Consider the following 6,744-nt stretch of genomic DNA (forward strand, 5'->3'; position numbering starts at 1 on the left):
CTCGCAGCGGAAATAAATAAAGTGATATAATTGTTCTATGTGATCTAGACTTCAACTATGGTCCAAGTCAAGCTCTCATCCCAATGCTCCTTAGTCAGCTAATCTTTAGTACCACAAATGCTCCCCATAAAACGGTTCACCGCAGTGTTCACGAAGACACAATAACCCCGAGGTTGAGTATAATAAAATACTTGAAAACAACCAATCTTCCACAACTATCAATATTCCAATCTCAACTTTTCACATGTCACATCTCGACATCAACTATCCACTTTATCCATTAGAGACTAAGCCTGGGGCAGTCCAAATAATCACACACGTTATCCACCAGAGACTAAGCCTGGGGCATGCCAATTAATCACACACGATATCCACCAGAGACTAAGCCTGGGCAATCCAATCACCACTCACGTTATCCACCAGAGACTAAGCCTGGGGCAGTCCAATTCTCATAAACCATTCCATAATATAATCGTATAAAATATACACAACTCCAACAATCAACACTATTAATCACTCAATTAACTTAATTGAACAAGCAATCATAAACCAATCACCCTTCCAATAACATCCACGTATTAAACACGAAAAACCAGATATAGTTCAGTAGATTATCCTACCTCGAAAGCAAGTACTCCAATTACACAACACAATAAATAAAGCAATCCGATTCGATTATAATTCTTCACAACCGTCACCTAATCAAAATATTATAATTCAATTCAATTCAATTATTTATTTATTCATTCCTTTTATTATACTAATTATCCAAATTAATTATCTATTATTTAACTCATTATATTAATTAAATGTATTACCATTTAACTTAATTAATTATATTCCCGTGTAACGATCACGTAAACCCGACTTGATAATTAATTTAAATAACCCATGCACACCCACATCCACAATCATGAATACTCCCGTAAAAAACACAATCCACACCCCCACAACCACGGTTTTACCGTGTCCTCTTACCTCACCAAAACCCGCGTCCCACGACACTCCTATCCACCGAAACCACCACCCAAACCTACGAAACAGTAGCTTTCACCTCGACCAACTACGACAACCCTTAACCATGACCTGAACCATCCTAAACATGCCCCAAAACCACACCCTAAACAGCACCCGAAAACCCGACAGGAAAACAACAAAACCCGCCAATTCACCACCCTACTGCCACCATGACCACCCATGGCCACCACTGACTATGGTCATTCCAAGAGTGATTCCACCATCAACTCGACCCACCCACACCACCGGTACAACCTCCTAAAATCGACAGCAACACCAACCATACCCCCTCCCATGTTTCACGCTTTTCCAACCATCGCCGTTGCAAACCACCGTATACGACCATCCCAACTCCACCACCTGGGTTGAATAACTACCCCTATCACAACCCCACCTTACCGAGGTCAAGTCTCGACCATTAAAGGGTTCAATTACCCATTTCAAACCCCACGATCAACTCGCAACACCTCCCTGACCAGCCACCTTTAGCCGCCTGCCACCGCCACCCTAGGCCTTCCCAGACACCACCACCACACCCATTCCAACTCTTGCAATCCCACGTACCACTCCCCAAAGTTTTGTCTGATTCCGTCAAGGTTTGGGTCAGTTTCTAAGCGCCTTAAGATCGTCTGACATTCAGCTTAATAAGAAAATAAAACGAGATTAGAATTTGTTACCTATTAATTACCGCTTGCTAATTCCGTCTCCAAAAGATCCTCCTCTTAATTTGTGATTTATTTCTCAGATTTAATAGGGTATTTATAGTGTAGGAATATAGAGAATGCGAGGTTAATTAGGAAACTATATAACTTTACCTTATTCTAATTAGTATAGGAATTATTATTATACTAATTATCATTATATTATTATTATTATTAGATATGTTAATCTTACCATAAATGCGATTTCCTCATACAATATTTATTAATTTATTATTGCCATTACTTTATTATTACTATTAATATAATTATTATTACTTTTATATATTATTATTCCCATATTATTTTATTATTAATTCCCGATACAAAACTCGATCACACCCATTTTATACCAATAAATTTCGGCTCATATAATAATGGCACACGGCCCAAAGCTCAAATATTAACTAAACCCAATTCCCGACTTGCTTACTTCCTTTATTATTTAATTAACGTCTTATTTGTAATTACTATTAGAAATGTCATTTAATCAATTATTAAATTACATAAATTATTCTTATAAAATACGGAGTATTACACATGAATTCTCCTCGGGGAACCAAAATGTCGTGGTTGTCTGTAGTCTGTTGAATAGAAAATACCGATTCGGATGAAGAGAACGCCCAAATAGGAGCCATATGTTGGGGAAGAGGTGCATGAAGCCCTGACCCGTTTGTGGTTGTGGTGGTTCTTGTCTTCGATTTACTTCGGAGACAAGGGGGAGAGGCTATCGACGAAGCTTCTTCCATTTCTTTCTGACTTGAGTAGCCTAGGTCACTGGGACTAGATTACTCCTAGCTTTGCGGTCCTTACACGCTACATAAGGGACATGGTCCATCCGGAGCTGATGGAGATGGGGACTTCTCCTGCCACTGTCGGTCTTGGACTCCTCTTGGAAGTATGAACCTTTCTTAAAAATATGAAAGATCATTTTTGCAGAGAATGATTTGTAATCATTATTATTTTACCTGCCGGTGTGGGTGTACTCTTAATTCCTTGGCTTTGCGCCCACGAGGGCGGAGGACATACCGAGAGCGTACCCTATCGTGAGGGACTGGGTAGTGTGTCGTTAGAAAAGCCAAAGATCTTCTTATGATTTTTGTCGGAGGGGCGTGAATGCCCATAGTTTAGACAGCGTAAGTGCCTTTTGATCTTCATTTTATTTTTCCTTTATTTAGAGATGATCATAGGAATGACCCCTCGTCTTCTTGCTTTAGTGGGTGTCCAAGCCTTGGGAGTGCTACTATGGGGCTCCGGCCTTTGTGGCTGAGGTTCTCCATCCCCGGAGCTCGAGTTTGTTACTGTTAGCGACACCCATGGGGTATGTGTGGTATTTGGGTGAGCGTTTGACTCGGCAGTGCTCTCGTGACTCTTTAAAGGTTCCCATCGATCCCCCACAGACGATGTTTAGGGAACCTTCAGAGGTTGAGAGGGCAGCTGACCTGGCTGGCGCGAGTGGTGACGCCCTTCTTCTCCCTGCTGAGGAGTATGCTGGGTTTGTTCACCAGAGTCTAGCGTACTGGCCGATTTTGGTAAGCATATTTACCGTTTACCTGTCTTTGATAGATCTGGTAGACGATTTAGCGAATAATGAACCACTTGAGTTTTGTAGGAGATCGAGGTGGCGGGCGTCGAGCCCCCGGCTTTTCCAGAGACGTTGGAGTACACTGACTCGGCGGACATGACAGTGATCTCGAAGAACCAGTCTTTCGGCGAGGCGGTGACTGACGCTGGCTTGGATGAGTGACAGCACGTTGTGAGGAGGGTAAGCCTCGAGCTTTAGCTGTGTTTAGTATTTTATGCTTCATTACATATGAATGCATTTGCGTAAACCTTCTCCCTATTTGAATGAAGGTTGCACCGTCCAGGCATGTGGAGATGTGGATGATGGCCAACCAACTGCGAGCTACCGCTATTGAGGCCCTTACAGGTTGCTCGGGGTGGCAGGTATAAATCTTTTGTACCCATCTTTATTTTTTATCACCTCTAATTTTGTGAAGTGAAGTATCACTCCATTTTATGTGTAGAGGGAGCGTGACCTGGATCGTGAGCTGGCGCAGTCCCAGGAGGAGATGACCCGTTTGCTAAGAGGGCTCGAGTCCAGAGATGCTGACATCGCTGCCCTTGAGGAGACAGTGGCTAAGCTCAGGGGTCGTCAGGACTAGTTTGTTCTGACTTATGTTTGTACATTTGTACATTTTGGATGTCATTTTGGGCAGGAGCCCGTATTTTAATGTATATTTTTGCATTTTGGTTGTATATATGATGGCCTGCGTTCCTTTGGTGCTGGTTGTTTGTTGTATCTACAGGTTAGCTTTGAAAACAGGTTTGGCATGTGATGGTTTGCACCGTCATGCTTCCAAAATTCACGTAGGAAATATAAGCAAAACATATAACAAAAAAACAATTAATATGTCACAAATTAGCGCGAAACAATTAATATGGCTACCCCCTGAAAAATAATTTAAAAGAAACGTCTAAGTGTGTCATAAACATTTTTGAAAAGGGGGAGTGAAATTATTCCCCGAAAAAAGAAAGAAAATAAGAACGAGTAATTGTCTATATTTGGCGAAAATGTCGATTTTACCTCGAAAAGCGAACCCGTAAAAGATTAGGAAACATAAATTTCGTAATTAATCGAAATTAACTAATTAAGTCGCTATAGGAATAGGAAACTTTAACTAAAACAGATTAGGAAAGATCCCACGGCTGTCAAACGAGGAAAAGAGCCTGGGGAAGAGTCGCAGCAGGAGCTGCGACCCTTCGAAGAGGCGCAGCTGCTGCTGCGTCTTCTCTCCAGCTAGTCGGTCTTCAGCAGAAATTAGGAAACGTCGAATAGTATAAATAGAGGCCTTGGTTGAGCTTCTATTCTCATAATTCTCCCTTCTTTGACTTTGTCTATTACATAAAACCTCATATATCTTCTCAAATTTTACCCAAAAATATGGATGCCTTTGAAAATCGCATTAAGGAGTGGACGAATGAATTTACGAATGTGGAGAAATACGACATGGGTGCTTTTAACTTAGGATCAATCATAAGTTTTAAGATAGTGAAGGTAATTAGGCCCTTTTTTTATGCTTGTCTTGAATATTGGGACCTGAATTTTCATGTATTTGCCTTTCCGGGAGGCAAAATTGGTCCCTTTCCTGAAGAAATTGCTGCGGTTGGAGGATGGGACGCAGAAGGTGTTCCGGCTATACCCCCTAGCTCTCAAGGCTATAAAAATAAATTTAGGGATTTGCTTGGATTGACCAAGGCTGAGGTAGACCGTCTTGAGACCTCAAAAGGTGTCCGTATGTTTGAATATGTCGATCGATTTATAAAATGGGAGGACCCTACTATCTATTCTGTGACTAGCTGTAGATCTTATGGATTTTTCTTTCTTCATTGCTGTTAGGCCCAGTTTAGCCTGGTCTGACCATAACCTGGCCTGACTCAGCAAGGCTGATTGATCAAGACAGGAACCGGACAAATCTGACTACTATTTAGCTTCTGAAGAATATTATGGCAAGAAGACTACTAAATCCTGGAAAGGAAGCCTGATAGTCGAGATATTATAGCTTGGCGAGTACTAAATACAACTGGATTAAGCGGATAAACAGAAATGCGATTGTATAAGCCAGATAACCATGCCCTATTCTCAAGGAAGACCAAGTCCAAACCTAAAACTATTTAATCCATGAATCTGGACGGAAAGAGGAGAAAAGGCTAAGGATTGGTTGAGTTGAGAACGGTCAAGCGAACTAATAGGAAGCATGCCCTATTATTCCTAAAACAACTCCTATCTTTGGGGAGAACGTTATACATTTATAACGTTATTCATTGTAACGTTGGAAGGGCGAGAGTACTATAAATAGGAGAATTTAACAATTGTAAAGGACATTGATTGTGAGCTAATTTTATCTATACTTTATCTTTTTACTCTTGAGCATTCAGATATTCATACAACATTGTACCCGGTCTATCAAAATAAGATAAACGTTATTCTTTATACTTACTTCTTTCTTCATCATTCATTTACACCATTCCAATCTTATAGAACTAGATACCCTGATCACTATATAACTAAGCCGGATCCCTTCAGGAAAATCCTGCTAAAACAATTGGCGCCCACCGTGGGGCATCTAGTTCTTCAACCAATAAAATTCTCCTTATTGTCTTTCAATTAATATTCACACACAAAAATGGTGGAACTCACCGCTGAACAACAATTAGCGGCTGCTCTGGCCAAAATCAAGGAATTGGAAACAATCCAAGAGAAAGCAGCTCAGGCTGAAGCAGAAATCAATAAGTCAAGGAATCGAGTCTAGCCTGAAGAAGAAATTGGAAAATCGGGCTTCGGGCTCCAAGACCGATTCGAACCAGAACCCCATTCTCATCCATTATCAAAAACATAGACTTCTCTAATTTTGGAACCCCGGAGAAGGATACATTATCCAGCACTCCAACCATTCCCAATGATGAGACAAACAAAACTAAAGCGGAATAATGATGGCTATGCTTCAAGAAATCCAAAAACTCCACAACAAAATAGAAAATATACCCGAGTACTGCACCGTGGCAAGTAGAAATTGACATGACTTTGCGGATTCACCCTTTGCAGATGAAATTGCAAAGATTGATCTACCCAAGAAATTTACTTGTCCCATCCATGAGAACTTATGATGGAACTTCGATTCACAAAATCATGTTGCCATATTCAAACAAAAATGTTGGCTCGCCTCAATACCCAAAGAACTCGGCAAGTCTGCATGTGCAAAGGCTTTGGCACAACCCCGATGACTGGGCATTACAATGGTTCATCAATCTCCCAAATGGAGGTATCAAGAATTTTGCGGAATTGATCAATGCCTTCAATCAACAATTCGCAAGTAGCAGAGATATGGCCAAAAGACCAAGCAACCTGTTCAGGATAAAGCAACTTCCCGAAGAATCTCTCAAGGAATTCCTGGCCAGATTTGTCAAAGAAAAGGTGGCCATTCCCGGATGTGATGAAGAAACAAAGAGAGAAGCATTCGTGCAAGGA

This window comes from Silene latifolia, chromosome Y (assembly GCF_048544455.1).
Source record: "Silene latifolia isolate original U9 population chromosome Y, ASM4854445v1, whole genome shotgun sequence".
Lineage (NCBI taxonomy): Eukaryota > Viridiplantae > Streptophyta > Magnoliopsida > Caryophyllales > Caryophyllaceae > Silene > Silene latifolia.